The sequence below is a fragment of the Bactrocera neohumeralis genome, chromosome 4 (assembly GCF_024586455.1).
Source record: "Bactrocera neohumeralis isolate Rockhampton chromosome 4, APGP_CSIRO_Bneo_wtdbg2-racon-allhic-juicebox.fasta_v2, whole genome shotgun sequence".
NCBI classification, from domain to species: domain Eukaryota; kingdom Metazoa; phylum Arthropoda; class Insecta; order Diptera; family Tephritidae; genus Bactrocera; species Bactrocera neohumeralis.
In genome coordinates, this window is record NC_065921.1 from 79,765,813 (window position 1) to 79,782,942 (window position 17,130).

General features: G+C 30.2%; 1 protein-coding gene across 6 annotated transcripts in view; it reads left to right on the forward strand.

Moving 5' to 3' along the window:
- The first annotated feature begins 1,552 nt into the window (after positions 1 to 1,552).
- The window catches only part of LOC126757161 (uncharacterized), a 290,797-nt gene continuing 275,219 nt past the window's right edge, over positions 1,553 to 17,130 (forward strand). For all 6 annotated transcript variants that reach the window (XM_050470841.1, XM_050470847.1, XM_050470844.1 and 3 more), the window contains exon 1: positions 1,553 to 2,690. The gene's annotated coding sequence lies outside the window, so the exon portion shown is untranslated. The remainder of the gene's footprint in view (positions 2,691 to 17,130) is intronic.

A 17,130-nucleotide genomic window follows, 5' to 3' on the forward strand; every position in this document is an offset into this window, starting at 1 on the left:
GCGCACGTCACTAAACATGAGTTCATTAAAATAGTTCGAAAGACAGTTAAGGAGTTTAATAAGACAACCAGAATATAAAATTATGTACATTGAAGATCAAAGAAGTTTTGTTCGTATGTCAAACATAGTGACAGCTGATTTTCCGTTAGTACATCAAGCCACGTTAGGCGATACTCTTAAGAGGAAAATGGGTACTTGCAGTTATGAAAAATTACTAGCGATGTCAGCCGTTGGATAAAGATTTAACAACACCGACACTTAAGGCCACCCTCAGTATTCTTAGTATGGGAAGGGTGCGATCATGTGTTATTTTTACTCCACTGACAACTTGATTTGGGTTTTCGTCCGTTGTGATACCAGATAGAGTTCATTTGCTAGTTCCAAGAGGAGTAGTCATCATTTAGGATGCCTGCGCTTGACGTCAATTTTAACAGATCATCACTATCGATACCTCTTCCCTTGTATCATAACCCCAGATGCTTACAGCGTAGTCTTGCCAATGCGTGACAAGTACACAAGAGATGCTTCATTGTTTCCCTCGTGCCCTGTTCTAGACATTTCCTGCAGTCTTCTCGATCTGTCAGCCCCATCCCAATATTCTGCGGGCGTGTGTCGCCACCATACAGTAACCAGAAACTCCTTATCACATATATTATTTCTTGCCACTTTCATGAACCCTAGCTACAGTTTCCACTTCAGCGCTAGCATCAACTCTACGTAGGCGGTTCCAATCTGCATTTCTATCCAACCGAGAGGCCTTTAAAACATTTTAACCGTCACTTGCAATTCGAATAACTTAAAATTTTACCGCCTTACACAATTGTCTAACGATTTTTATAGCAAATGAGCGGCGTTTATACAGAGCGCAGCAGTTGAATTCTCACGAAAATCTCACAATAATTTGTATTAATGCCAGGCAAAGCTTTACTCGCACCCAACTCATTGGAAGCGGCAACACTTCGTGTTACACACGCCTTGTTTACATAACGCACAAGCGTCACAAGTATGTAACATGTAAACGACAAATGACGAAGGGTTTCTCAAAGCCTACTTACAGGCGCATACATTTTCCAACTACAAATGCGCGCTCACGCATTGTCGCCTTACTGCTCTGCAGACTTCCAGTCTAGCCGAGAGCGGCACGTACGAGCGCGCGACATCTGCCGGCAATTTGTGGCAACGCACAAACGAAGCACTCAGCTTGGCGCTCGTGTATGTGTTTTCGTGTGCACTCAAGCGCGCTCCGTTACACAGCTGCAGGATTGGATGCGCTCGGATGCTGTACACACACAGCGCTCGCATGCCAATGCTGTGAATTTTCCAAGCAGACGCTCCAGCATGTGAGTGCCATTCGCTGTGTGTGTATGTGTGCACGCTGTCGCTACGCGCTTCGCATTTATCTCTGCACATTCGTCGCCAGTTGTAGCCAACGAGCCGAAGCCGAATTCTATTGGAAGCTGTGACGGCGCTGTTTAGGCACCGCGCAACCGATGTGTTGGCATTCATCTATGTGTACCATAAAAATCTTTCAGTGAGAGTTTACGATCCCGCGGGTACGGTCGGAACTTTCGGGATTTACGCGTAGCATTTCACGTTATATATTACACATAGTTTTTTCGTCGTCCGCCGTCGTCGTTGTGTGCGCTTACTCGTATAAAACGGAAAATTAACGGCAAATAGCGACTAGCGTACGGCCGATTGTCTGCTTACAAAACAGTGCGATGCGGTTTGTGATGCCGTTCTGTGCGTTAAATGCCGTGCAGTGAGTGCAAAAATTTTTGTACCGTTATATTTTGTGGTCGCGCGTGTAACCGTGCCGCGCGCGTATGTGTGTGTGCGAGTGTGCATATGTGTAACGCCCATTTGTTTTGGGCCAGCGACAGCTAGCGCCATACGAAAGTCTCGAATTGCAGCTGCAAAAGTGGTGCAAGCGAAAAATTTTCCAGCCGCTGAAAAGTGTGTGTTTTGTGACCCCCGAAAATTGAAAGAACGCTGCGCCAATTACGCAAATACATGTGGGTGCGTGTGTGTAAGCAATTAGCGCACGGTGAAAACTGGTGTAGTTAAAGCGTTGTAAATACAACAACAACAGCAGCAGCCTACACCAAAAACAGCGTGAAAAGTGTATAAAGTGAAGCGCGAACTTAGCAACCAGAACGCGCTCAGCGTACGGCGCGTGGGGTGTAGCCTGAAAAGCGAGCCTGGCGTACGACGTGGCAGTGTTGCAACGCAAATACATACAAACACACATATATACAAACTTGCAGTGGCAATCTGCTTGCATTTAGCTCGCCGTTCTAGCATTCGTTTGTCTGCTGGCCGGCTTGCTAAGCGTTTTCGTGCTCCAAAGCAGTTCCGCTGTGTGCGCGCCGCGTCGCAATGTTGCTAATTTGAAGTTAAAAGCCTCTTAAATGTCAAATCATAATTTATGTGTGCGAGAAGCGTGTGGAATTTGTGGTCACAAGCGCTAGCTTACAGCGACAAGTGGCAACGCAGTGAAAGTAGTTAAAGTGTGCATTAAAGTAAACACTGTTTAAACGCAACTAAAACTGCCAAATTGCTTACTTACAGAGCTTAGGTTGTAGTTTATGTATACAACAACAACACTAGCAACTTACTGCAGCCGCTGCACAACAGCAACAGCAGCAGCTTTGCTTAGTCAACGTTTGAAACGAAGCTGCGAGCAAATAGTAAGCATTAATTTACTATTATGTGTTTAGAAATAGACCTTATGCTCTTTAAAAATTGTGTGATTGTGGAAAGTTGCAAAATATACACTGTATAACATCACCTAAAATGCAAAATAATGTAACATCACTTTGCATAAGTTTGCAAGTAAAGGAAAAATGTTATAATAGAAACCATTCAAATGAAACAAAATGTGTATTTTGGTTATAAAGTGGGTATATATTCGATATATTGGTCAGGGGAACCTTAAAAATTTATTATACATACTATATGCAATATGGAGTAGTGAGCGTAAGCAATAAAAAATAAATTCGGATTTTTAATGAAACGTTGTTTTGCATTTTAAGTAATGCTATGTATATTGTCACCTAAAATGTAAAACAACGTATCATAGAAAAAATTGATATATAACCATTTTATAACCGAAACTCAAATTTTGGTTCAATATGAGTGGTTTTTGACATATTGTTTTTGACTCACTTGTAAGCAAATGAAAAGTGATGTTGCGTTATTTTGCCTTTTTTGTGACGATATCATAACACATTTTTCAAAAAAAAGTCTGACTTTTTCTCTGTTACATTTACTGCCAAAGAGCCAGTTTATTTATTATTACTTACAACAATAACAGCCTTACAAACCTAATATTGCAACGAGCATTAGTTAAACAGTTTATTTAAGCATTTTAATTAATTATTGAAACATTAATTATGCAGCTAGAAAACCCTTCACAAATTAAGCATAACTTTGATGGTTTAAGTTGTATGGCAGCTAAATGTTATAGTCATCCGGTCTGAAAAAATTATTATAAAAAAATATCTAAATTTATAGCGTTACTTTGGGCAATAATCCATGCCGAATTTCGTGAAGATATCTCGTAAAATAAAAAAGTCTTCCATACAAAAGCTTCAATCAGATCTTTCAGTTTATTCATTATTTTTACTTATTTTTCAACAACTGCTGTATTCAAATTCGCCGAATTTATTCAATTCTCAATTAAAATTTTTTTTTGGTTAAATGTATCTTAAAGTTTCACCTTTCCCACACTATATGGTATGACACAATGTAATCGGTTGCACTGGAGATATACTACTGCAGTGACATCTAAGACAAAATACGAAAAGACTTTTTCGACTATCCAATATATCTAAGAGGAAATGTGGGAGACCCTATAACTCCGAGAGACCCCTATAACTCCTAACTCCGATATTTCCTTTAGATCTTGCAAATCTTTTGGCAAACTTAACAGGGTCTTGTGTTATGTATATTTTTTAAAAATATTAATATCATTTCAAATTTTGGTTTTGCTTCGTTTTTTTTATCAAAACAGGAAACTTATAGATCAAAAATTCAACAAAGTGATTCAAATATTAAATATTTTCAATAAAAAATAAAATAAAGAAAATAATCAGAAAGAAACGGAGAATCATAAAATGGATAAGGATAATGAATTTTTTTTACAATGAGGAAATACAAGTATATATTTTTTGCAATAAAATATATATTAAGAATATAAAAAATATAAATTCTAGCCGCGAATTTAATGGGGAAATAATTTCACAACCTTAAAAAAATCTATTTCTGCTTTTTTTGTTTACTATATATTTTTTGTGTGAAAATAGAATGAAGACAATCAGCAAATTTTATAAATAAAAAATTAAAGTAAAATTGATTGTGCTCCATTGAGACTAATGAATATATTCTTCAATAACATAAATATCGGAGAGTATTCTTAGAACTCTTTAAAATCTATTTGGAAGATCCAAAATGTGAGTTCGTTTTAAATGTCCAACATCCATACCATTGTCTATTGGATTTATTGCCAAAAGTTCCCATGATTAGAAAGTCTATCTTGGTATCTTCGACAGGCTTTGCTGATTTCGTCTTTAACAAAAGGTACATTTTAGTCGATTTCGAAGTTGCTTATATAACAATGAGCACTTACAATGCTTCCTAAAGTCTTAGATTGATATACTATTCTTAGGATTTCAATGTTGGATGTACTCGCGGTACACCATAATTTCATACGTCCATAATGGTTTAAGCGTTGACTTGTAGAGTTTAACTTTATTTTCAAGATTAAGTTGTGATAGCCGACCTAAAAGCCAGTACATCTTTTTGTTTTAAATTTTAGCTGCTTCAATTTCTCCGATATGTCTTTGCGATGTGTCTTTCAAGTGAGTCTTCTGTCCAAAAAAGACCTAGGTACGGCTTCACTTTCAAGTACTTAATGATACGTAGGGACATTTTTCGGTTGTTAATGTAAACATTATTTCAATGGACTTCTGTGAATTTACTTCTATCTTCCAATTATTAGCCATTTCCCACAATATTAAGCTGTTCTCTTGTAATTTCATATTTCATTAAGAAAAATTAATATATATTTTTAATGGTTTTAAGCACAATTTTGGACTTGTATTTATATTTTCCCCTATAAAATAATTTTTATTAATTTTTTTTCTCAATAAAAATGCATTTTAAGTAAATATAGAATTTGTGTTAGTGTACAAGCAAAGGAGCGACACAAAGATTTAGTTTTCATAATTAATTTATTATTATTATTATTTTTTTCATTAATTTTTTTTTAATTAACACTTCAATTTATTTTTTTTACAAAATTTTTATTTTATTATTTTTTTACACGGTTTTTCATACAATATTTTTTTAAATTAATTGTTTTTGATTAAATTTTTTTCAAATTATTTAATACACATTTTCTGAGAAATTTCATTTAAAAGTATTTCACAGGTTTTCAAATGTTCTTTTTTGTTTGCTTTTCTTGCTTAATTATAATTTGCCTTCAGAGCTTAGCATTAAAAACTCAAGAATTTCGAAATTCAGAAAATTTAAATTTCTGAAAAGTATTATTAAACAGAAAAATATTTTAAATTTTTTATTTTTTTTTTATAATTTCGTTTTTATAAATTCTTTGATATTTAGTTTTTTTATTTTTATTTTATTCGTTTTAAAGGATTTTCGTTAACTTTTTATATTTAAGTTTTAGTTTTTTTTAATATTTCTATATCTTGCTAGATGTAATTTTCATTAATTTCTTACCTTAATTTGTTTTTATAGATTTTTTGTTTTTTTTTTACTTAATATAAAATTTTTTTTATTTATTTTTTTTTTAATATTTTTTTTTTATTTTTATGTTTTTTATAAAATATTCCTGCATCAAAAATCAACTGTCACTTGTGCCACCAGCACCATAAGCCGCACATACATTATTGATGCAAACTGATTTGTGACACAACGGGCGACTTTTTCATAAAAAAAACAAAACGCACACAAACATACACATTCGAGAGATGATTGACAGCAGAAGCTTCTAAACAATACAGACAAACAAACATTGATTTTGCAAATCTCGCCCTGCTTAACTGTAAACTCTAAGCTCAACCATTTGTTATAACAAAACAAGAAAAAAAGAAAAACTAAATCAACAACAACAACAAAGCAATGACGCCTGTAGCGGCTGCTGTCTGTGCACCGGATGCATTTGCAAAGCTTGATTGCTTCTATGCATATATATGTGCATGTGTGTGTGAGTTTGCATGTTCGGCAGCCAAATAATCAATTTTTGTTGTTGCTGTTTCACCTATTTTTTTTTTGTCGTTTTTTTGTTATTCCAGCTGGCACACTTGTCTCGTTAGTCGTCAGTGCTGTGCGCTCAGTCTCGTTCGCAGCAAGGTCAGTGAAATTGCACTGAAAAGTTGTTCAAATGAAATGAGCACAATGACTTCTAGTTAAAAACAATGTGAACTCAAAAGGAAAATGAAATCAAATCAGTTGTTGTTAGATTTAATTAAATTAAATCACTATTTTGGATTTTTTTTTTCTGCAACAAGATGTTGCATTTGGAATTTTTTTATGAGGTGGAACCGCAAAAGTGGTTAAATGTTAAGTTCAGATTGCCACTGAAGTAATAAGAATGGTGTTCCATGAGTTCATAAAACCTTTTAACTGATGAGGTAATATCAAAGGCGTTCCATAAGTTCATAAATCCTTTTAACTTCTATAATCTTTCAAAGGTGGGAGTTTATGACCATTTTTTTGGGAATTTCCCTGCGAAAGTTTTGGTATTTCACTAGAGGGGTAAGAAGCCTTAGAAACTAAACTTGGTGGTGTATTTGCTGAAACTTCTTTCAGAGACAAATGGTAATTATGACCTCCTTTTTTTAAGTTTTCGTTAAATTTATCAGTGAAACATTAGAAAATACAATTTTTTATAAAGATTTTCAGGCTAAGTGAGACTTTTGTTCTGTCTTGATGAAATTTCTATTTAAAGCATTAAGCGACCTCCACAGACAAATATGTTTTCAGGCCAAATAGGTAATTTCTTTCTTATTTATTGGAAATTTTTACTTAATCTGTTAAGAGATCTCCAGATATATTGTATATATATTTTTTTTATAATTGTTTTTCGGAAAAATTTTCTCCTTTCCCACAAAACCGGCTGCGTTCTAAAAATGTTTAGAAAATACTTCGGGAGGTTGTTAAGAGTACATTTTACATGAGGAGTTTATATCCGAAAGATTTGGTAGATCGCAAGATAGGTCAGAAGTTCAAGAAACAAAACAAGCTGGAAGATCTTTCAGACAAAAATGTTAACTTTGACTTTATTTTCGCAAGGCTTTTATTAAATTTATCCGAGAATCGTTCGCTAGAGGGTTAAAGAGTAATAGGACAAATATTTTAGTACAAAGATTTTCAGGCTAAATGACCCTTTCTATGGAAAATTTATATTAAAAACAAAAAGAGACCTTCGGAGTGAAACAATTTTCGGGCCATATAATAATTTTAATATTTTGTTAGGAGATTTTACACTAAAACCACAAAGAGGTGTTCAGAATAATATAGGTTTCAGGGAAATAAGTATGGCAGGTGATTAAGCGGATATTTTAAAATAGGAATTTGTATTCGAAAGATTTGGTGGTTCGCAAAAAAATAAGAGGTCTTATAAAGTTGATTAAATATTTTTCAAAGTCATTAGCAGGGCTCCAGAGGAAAAAATAGACGACTTGATTTTTTTTTTTGACAATTTTCATAAAACACATTAAGAGGTCTCGGATTTTTTTTTATTTTGTACAGGGTTATTCATCGCAAACGCTAAATATTAATTCTTTCTCACAAACTTTTAATTATTTTAAAAATTATTTTTTGTGGAGGTTATTAGACAAAAATTGTTTTAAATACTATACACTCCCCCATATATATTTGAATTGAGATTTAGATATTTTATGATAAATTTTTTTAGGAGTTTTAGGTACCACAACAGACCAGCGTTGTAAGCTGTCCAAGTGAGATCCCCTTTTTACGATTGATCATTTAACCTTAGTTAGAAACTAATAAATCACAACGGGTTCAATATTACTAAGAAATAGTGTTTGGCGTTAAAATCTGTTTATGACCGAAATTGTATAAAAAAGTAGAATTGGCATAGACACCGCTCTAGGCGATTATAGCCGTATTTTATTCATTATAGACCTCCAAAAGGGAGCGTTGTGTCAAAAGTTAAGGGTTACCACTATTCTCCAACATAGTACGTAAAATTTTTTTCAACTTTTGATTGGAAAATATTCAAGAAATATTTCGATTAATTAATTTTTTTTTAACTCGTTAGGTTAGTATTAGCTTTTCGTGTGTGTTTTTTGTGGTCTTTGCGGTTTTCTTCAGAAAAATACTAGTTTGAATGATGAGAATTGAACCAAGGCATATAATTTCGTTTTTTCTAAACCCAGCGCACTCCACAGGCTTGTGGTTGTTCGCCTTCTCACTTTAACTCGCTTTCAAACGGATGTTTTTTGGCTACCCTGGGGATACTTGGTCTAAAATCAGAAGTCGTGAGCTGCTTGAGCCATATGTAAAATAATCATTTTTGGCCACTTTGGTGATCTTCTACAAATGAGTCGATCCTCCCATTAAAAAAAGGCTTAAACCCATTAATTGACCAATATGGTCTTTTCAAGAGATTACGAATACTACAAATTATAAAATATTTCTTTAGATACTTTTTATTTTATTTTTTTATTATTTACTCGCATAATCCATTAAATCGTAATGAATACGCGGTTTGAAGTAATGTACCATAAAACTTACTCTTCTTTAGATTTCAGCGCTGCCAAGCTTCAGTAATACTCAACGCCAAACTTGTTATAGATTTTAGTGGTTTGGTATTTTACCAACTCTAATGTACATACATACATATAAATAAATATACACTATATATTTTTTTTAACAATTACACCGTCCCTTTGTTCATAAAAGGCTCCAAAAGACTTAATTAAAAAACTGCCAATTCAGTTATTTTTTGCAATGAAATTTTTTCGCCACTCAAAAGCTTGTCAATTGCATTTAAATCGAGCTAAGTATTGTTTATTATATACATACATACATGCATTTACAAAAATTTACTTGCATATGCGAGATAAAATAATTGCCGTTAATGCTTGAAAATCGCTCGCGTGTGCACCACTAGAAAGAACTGCCGCAATTGTTCACCGGCTGATTAAATAGTTAAAAGCGCTTTTGACGAAAATAATCGCATAAAATGAAATTAAAATAAATGAAACTGAACTGCTGGCACTTAATTCAAATATTAGGGTATACATAGCCACTAAATTAAGCGACTTTTAAGGTTGGGTGCGTTTTTATGTGTGTTTTGGCTGGTTGTTGCTTAGTTCGAGTGGCGTTTTTTGACTGTAGAAAATATGGATTTATTTTACTATTTTGGTTGCTTTTCTCTTTGAATTAATATATACTGAAGTGACTATTAATTAATTATATAAAAAATATATATTTTAATATATTTTTAAAAAATTATTAAAGTCAAGCCAAAGTAAATTTAAAGGGAATATATTTATTTTTTAATAAAAAATATATTTAAAAAAAAAATAAATAAATATTTAAAAAAATATATATTTTTATTTTCTAATGATTTTAAGTGCATTTTACTTGTACTTATATTTTTTCCTAAAAAAAAATAATTTTTATGAATTTTTGATTTTTTTTTCTCAACAAAAATGCATTTTAAGAATATATAAAATTTGTCGGAAATTATTAAAATTTAAATTAATAGAAAATTGTTTGTTTTTTTTTTTTTGGTTAATTATTTACCAAAAGTTATAACATGAAAAAGCACATATTTTTATATTTTATTTTAAGTTTTCTATTTATTTTCATTACAATACTTTATAAAATTTCTAATTTTAAGTTTTTAAAAACAAATAGTTTTGATGCTCAATAAATTTATATATATTATTTTAAGATCTAAGTTCATAATTCGTGAAGTAAAGTTTTTTAATTTTTGTTTTTCTTTATTTTTTTCTTAACATTTTTATTTCTTTTTAATTTTTTTATTTAATTTTTATTATTTTATTTCACAACTATTTTTTGCAATAAGAATATTGTAAAATTTAATAAATTTATATATATATATATATTTTTTTTTTTTTTGTGTTTTTGCCATTAGAATTTACATTGAAAAACATTAAAAAATTTACATATCGGGTTTCCTTAGGTAAAAAAAAAACGCATAAAATTTGCAAAATCTCATCGGTTCTTTACTTGAAACGTTAGCATGACATTTACTTTTTGAAGATTCAAAAACCGCGGCTTTTCGGAAAGTTCTTTCTTCGGAAATGTTGTCTTCCATAAAAATGCCCCACAAAAAATAGTCTAAAGGCGTTAAATCGCATGATCTTGGTGGCCAACTTACGGGTCCATTTCTTGAAGAATTGTTCTCCGAAGTTTTCCCTCAAAATGGCCATAGAATCGCGAGCTGTGTGGCATGTAATCTTTTGAAAACATGAGTCAACATTTAAATGAAATTATCTTCAAAAAGTAAATGTGATGAACCAACTTTCAAATTGAACCGATGAGATTTTGACGCCATTTCCAGTGACCTCTTGGAAAAAAGATGCGACCGGGTTGGCATTATAACTCCTTACAGGGGCATCTAAAATGAAAAAAAAAACTTATTTCAGTTAAAACCCTTACTTAGAACTTCGGAGGGAAAAGAAACTGAAAATTTGATTTCTGGCAGACATTTGTGCAAAAAAAAATTAAAACTTCAGTGAAAATTTCGCGAAATTTTTTTAGGACAATATTCTAGAGGTATTTTAAAATTTATTTGGATAATAAAAAAATTATATATTTTGAAACCGGTAACCCAATTAACTCCTTAATAATCAGGAGCTTTTAGGGATGCAAATGTTTAAAAAGTGGGCGCTGCCTCGCCTTGTGATGAGTTTAATGTATGTATGTAACTCTTAAACCAATCAAGCAATATCTCCCAAATTCGTTAGGTGCAGATCCTTCTGTCGCCTTTCCTTACTCTGTGAACATTTGTGAATTCAGATATAACTCCGCCCACTCAACATATAACGGTTTTATAAAAAATTACTGTGCTATTTAACCGATTTCAATCAAATTCAGTATGTACCTGTAGCATTAACCTGACGATAATATGTTACAGTGTGAAAGTGGGCGCAATCGGACTACAATCACGCCTATTGCCCATAGAACAAAATTTTTAATTTCAACTGATTCTTTTGCATTTCAGTATATAAATAAAACAACAAATAATATAACGGATTAAAATTTTGCACGAATATGAACGCCTTTAAAGTGTGCCATTTCATGATCAAAATTTGTCCAAACCGAAGCAAAACTGTTCAAGCCTCTACGTACTGAATTGGTGGTCCCCAGTATCTATAGTTAACTTTTGACCGAAAAATTCGAGCAATGTATGGGATATACAATTGAAATTCAGAGAGAATATTTTTCTGCTAATAGTAATTCTGTGTATCGAAAATGGGGGAATCGTATCAATACTTCTTTTAGTCCCCATATACCTTATATAAAGATTTTCGAACTTCCAGGTGACTTTATGCTGCATATATCAGCCAATATTTGAGTTAACTCAATGAAATGAGAGAGCGTGTTTTACTCATAGCAGTACCATATACCTTTATGCATAAAACAGGTCAATTTGAGCGAAAACTTTATCCATTATAACTATTACTTGGATTTTCTAACATCCGGCTGACTTTGTTCCATAGGAATGCTGATGGTATGTGAGATATCTTAATGAAACCCATCGAGCATTTAATTAGTACGAGTATATGGCATGTTATTAGTTTGTGGTTTTGCCTAAAATAGATAAAAATCGGTTGGGGATGATTTAGTATAATTTTTGCTTTGATGAGAGTCCTATTCATGATGTCATCGAACAGTGAAGTTGGACCCTTTTGCTTTTATTATCAATATTGGCAACACCTGAAGGTATTTCTCCAACTTTGGTGCTTGCAAGTTGCAAGAGTTTAAAATGCTCGTTTGCACCCGAACATAGACTTTCCTTACTTGTTTTTTTTTTTGTTAATTATATATATAAATATTCTTCACTGAGTTTGTATTGTTTTAAACTCAAATTATTTGATATTTTTGATATTTTTTCAATTTATTTGCTTTGGTTGGCTATTTCAATATTTTAAATGTATGTACTACATAGATAATTTTTAAGATTTTAATTTTTTCTCCCCTCATTTTTTAGGATTTTAAAATTTTCTTAAATACGAATTGTTGGATTTTTAAAACATTAAATTTATAACATTTTTATTAATTTTTAGATTTATCATGTAAATCGTTTTTTTATTTTGTTTTTTTTTTGGAAATTTAAGTTATAAATTTTTTATAAAAATTATTTTAATTTTTTTAATATTAATTTTTTATAGTTTTGACTTTTTTAATTTGATTTTTTAAACTTTTTTCAATTTTAATTAATTTTTTGTAGAATAAATTTTTGGTTGTTTTTGTACGTTTTTATTTCAAATTGTTTTATATAGAAAATAATCACCAGAATCTTGTCTTTCCTAATTTATAAATTTATAATACTTTTATAAAATTTTAAATTTATTAACAAATATTTTTGATATGTTAATTTTTTTCATTTTTTAATTGAATTTTCACATTCTAAGTTTTTTTCAGTTTTAATTTGTTTTTTGTTTAATGAATTTTTTTACTAAATAATTTTTGTTATTTTTGTACATTTTCATTGCCTTTTATTTTGAATAAAAAAAGCTCACTAAAATCATTTCGCTCAATAACAATGTGATTTAACTTTGTTCTGCAAATTTTCGATATGAAACACCCTGTAAAATCAAGCTTTTTATAACTTTTCTGTATGCCCCATTTTCATCAGAGGACAAATTCAAAACATTTACCAAAGTTCTTGCATTAAAAATTCTTACCAAAAAAGTGTATGTCAACTTCCCTCCTTGTATGTACATATATAGTTAGTATATATGTGCCTGTGTATGTGCCTATGTGAGCGCTTATAAAATTTGATTGCATGTCACTTGCTCGCACGCTTTAAAACGCTCCGAGCAAAAAGTCTACTGCTGACATTTAAGTAGCAAAATTTGCGCAAATGCAATTGACACTCCCCTCTCTTTGATGGCGACCAAAAAAAAAAACTCAAAAAACAACAACAAAAACGGAAAACACTCGCCAGAGCAAAGTGGCTGTGAAGGCCTCTTCATCAAAATAGCAGCAAAAAACAACAACAAAAACTAATAAACAATAATTTTTGACAGCACTTATCAGTGTTGTTTTTGTTGCTGTTGTATGTATATGTTGTTCATGCATTTGTACGTGTTTTTTACACGCATTTATTTATTTTCATGCGTGTGTGTGTAGTTATACGCGCCACCAAACACGCAAATAAAAATCATATAAATCTTTATGCGCCCGCTAAAACAGTAACAACAACAACAACAAAAGCTTGTGTTTTTGCGCACGAATAACTGTATGTGCATAATAAAAGTTAATAGAAAGGTAATTTGACAGCTCTGAGCACATGTATGCCCCTGTGTGCGTGTGTGTGTGTGGCGCTGTTAAAATGCTTGTAACTAGCATGTTAAACACACACATATGCATGTAATTGTAATATTTAATGTTTTGTTGCATAAATAAAAAAATAAAACTCTTTCAAATGTGACAAAATTATAAAAGCCGCTTTGACAGCCATTTAATTAAAAAATTATTAAATTATTTATAAACATTTTAATTCGTGCGATAAATGTCAGCCACCACAAAAAAATATTGATTTCTATTTTTTCAAAATCTGAATAATAATAAATGTCATAAAATATTTTTTTGGTAAAGAAAATGTATTTTAAATGACAATATTTTTTGAAAAAATTAACAAAAAAAAATTTATTCAAGCCAAGTGTTGTCAGTTTGCACAAATTCAGCAACAAAATTTTTAAAACAGTAAAAAAATACAAACATACAATTTAAATGTCGACATTTTCATGGAAAAAAGTGAATAAAAAATTAATTTAAGCCAAGGAAAGTCAGCTTCTACAAATGCAGCTACAAAATCATTAAAAAAATAAAAATTGAAGATTTTTAATTCTAAAATTTAATTAAAAATATTATATAGTTAAAAAAATTAAGTTTAATTAAAAAAATTAGTTTTAATTTGAAAAAATTTAATTAAGAAAATTAATTAATTTTAATTAACAAAAATTTGAGTTAAAAAATTGTAATTAAAAAAATATTTATTTTAATTTTTGATAAAAAAAAATGAAATTAATGAATTAATAATGCAGAAAATATTTAAATTTAAATTTTAATTAAAAATAATAATTTTAATTTAAAAAATTATATTAAAAAATGAATTAATTTTAATTAACAAAAATTTAATTCAAACAATTTTAATTAAAAAATTATTTATTTTAATTTTTGATTAAAAAAAATGAAATTAGTGAATTAATAATGCAGAAAATATTTTATTTTTAATTTTTGACAAAAAATTATTTTAATTAAAAAAGATGAATTTAGATTAGAAATAACAATTTTATTTTAAAAAATTTTTAATTTTAATTTATAAAATTTAATTTAAGAAAGTTTTATTAAAAATATATATTTTTTTATTTGTGACCAAAAATAAATAAATTTAGTGAATTAATAATATTGTGGCTTATGAAAAATCAGCCAAAAATATTTAAATACATTTTTAATTAAAAAAATTTAAATCAGCATAATAATTCAATTCGTCTACTTTCATCCCAACAAGCACAATGCAGTTGCGGAAACTCCCTCCTCTTGTATCTTTGCCTCAAGCCCATATTCACATAAATCAAAAACCGTATCGAAATACTTATAAGCACACATACATATGTTTATAATTTAATATGAGAACGGTTCTCCAAATGTGCATATATTAAATACAAAGGAAAGCCGCTTAGTGCAGCCACCTAACGCACACCCTCAAATATGTGTTGAAGTGTAAATGTCACATTGACAAGTGCACAGCTGTTGCAATTAATGTCAGTGCAGTGCATTAGAATTGGAATTGACAGCTGTTTTGGAGTCTTATTTATGTATGACGAACTAACGGCAATTTATATGTAATTGGACGATTTAAATAATGAGTGGAAAATAATAAAAAATAATAATTTATGCGAACATGTGTTTACAAAAAAACTTGATAAAGTGTGGGTGACTTAATTTTGAAATGAAAAAAATTAGATTTGTGAAGTGAAGAGGAAAAAAATTATTAATATTGAAAATAAAATATAAAAATCTAAATAAATCGATTATAATGGAATTTTTCGAGTCAAAAAATGTTTTGAAGAGAGGTTTTCTCAATATTTCTTTTTAATATCATTCGAAAAGTAAAAAATAATAATATATATAATTTTTTTAATTTTAATATATATAAATTTTTTAATTTTTTTAAATTTCAAAAACAAAACGATATGAAGTGAATTTTTTTAAATTTTCCAAAAGGTACAAAAACTTATTTTACTGATATTTCTTTTAAAAATTCAAAAAAAAAATCGAAACTGATTCAAGGGAAAACCAAAAGCAATATCGCGTGGTTTCAATGGTGGAATAGGAAATCTTTTATATGAAACCAAATTTAGACCACTAATATACTCTTTTTAAATTGAAAATTCCTTACTGATCACTGTATAAAAATGAAAGGAAGGCAAGAAGAGAGAATCAGTTTCCACCGTTTTCACCACAGTCGGGTCTAAGTAACCGGAACGGACACGCATTTTTATCCGGCCAAGGACTTTCAACTCGGCACTATTCCTCGAAATTACTCCAGGAATGCTTTCAGTAGCTGCAAAAACAGAATATTAGTTCCCAATAGTATTTGATTTAAAAAATTGTAAAAAGAAAAGAAGTAGATAATAGACATATTAAAAAAAAAAATTTAACAAAAAAACATTATTAGGTACATGACTTCAATAAGATAATTAAACGTGCGCCTGAATGTAGGCCACATATTACTATCAGCAATTCAAGCAAAGTCACAAACCTAAAATGAGTCGTTAATTGTAATAAAGGTGAAAAGTAATCTCAATAGACAAAGAGTTAGATGCTGAAAAACAGTTTATAAAGCTATAAGATATGTCAAACAGAAATAAAATATTTGTTAAATCTTAAAATTATTTGCATGAAATTATTTTCATAAATTAAGTCATTACTTTTTTACTTAATTTTTCTTTTAGGTTTCTACTTCCGTTTGAAAATTATTTAAAGAAAATTTTTATAAATTTATAATATTTTTAAAATGTATTGTATACAAAGTTGCTACATTTCGTGGTTCCCTAGTTTTTTAAAGAAAAACACAGAACACTATGTCGCTTGGGAAGGTCGGGTGGCTTCAGTTCATGCACAAGCTGTATTTTGTGTATCTTACATTTTTGTTAAAACTCATAGACATTAACGACGTTATGACCTGCAGAAATCATGTATTTTTAAATTAAATGAACAAAGTGGTTGGTAAGACGGCAGCAACAGATTAATTGGATCCTCAACTATTGTCATCCATTTTTCGAATAATCAGTCTTTACATATATACTTTAAAATCCACTTTCGCATATATAACAGCAATTATGCTTTTATTGAATTAAATTTGCACCTTTATACATGCTTTATAAAAAAATATAAAATATATGTGTAATTTTGCACGACGATTATTTTATTGTAGAGCGCCTGTACTGTCAGTGAAATCACAGTGGATTAACACATTAAAGTAAATTTCACCCTAGCGTTAAAAAAATTTTGAAATACTCTGGCAAACATAGTGAAAATGTGCAGAGAAGTATAAAGTGAGTGGCCAGACACATTGACATAGATATGCGAAAACAGGCGCGCAAAAAAGCATTAAATTCGCACAAGATCAAAAAAATACGTATGTATTTAGCTGCGAATAAAGAATGCGGGGGGCATTTATGTGAATTACACTAGAAATAAATTAAATTGTACTATAAATATATTGTTAAATTTGTTTAAAAAAATTTGATAAATTGGGGGTGAAATCAAAAAAAAAAAATAATAATAATAAAAAAATTAATCTTCCAAGTTGTTTTCAGCCAGAATAGCCAGAGTTTCTTCGCCTCTTAGCATGGTAGGATATACATA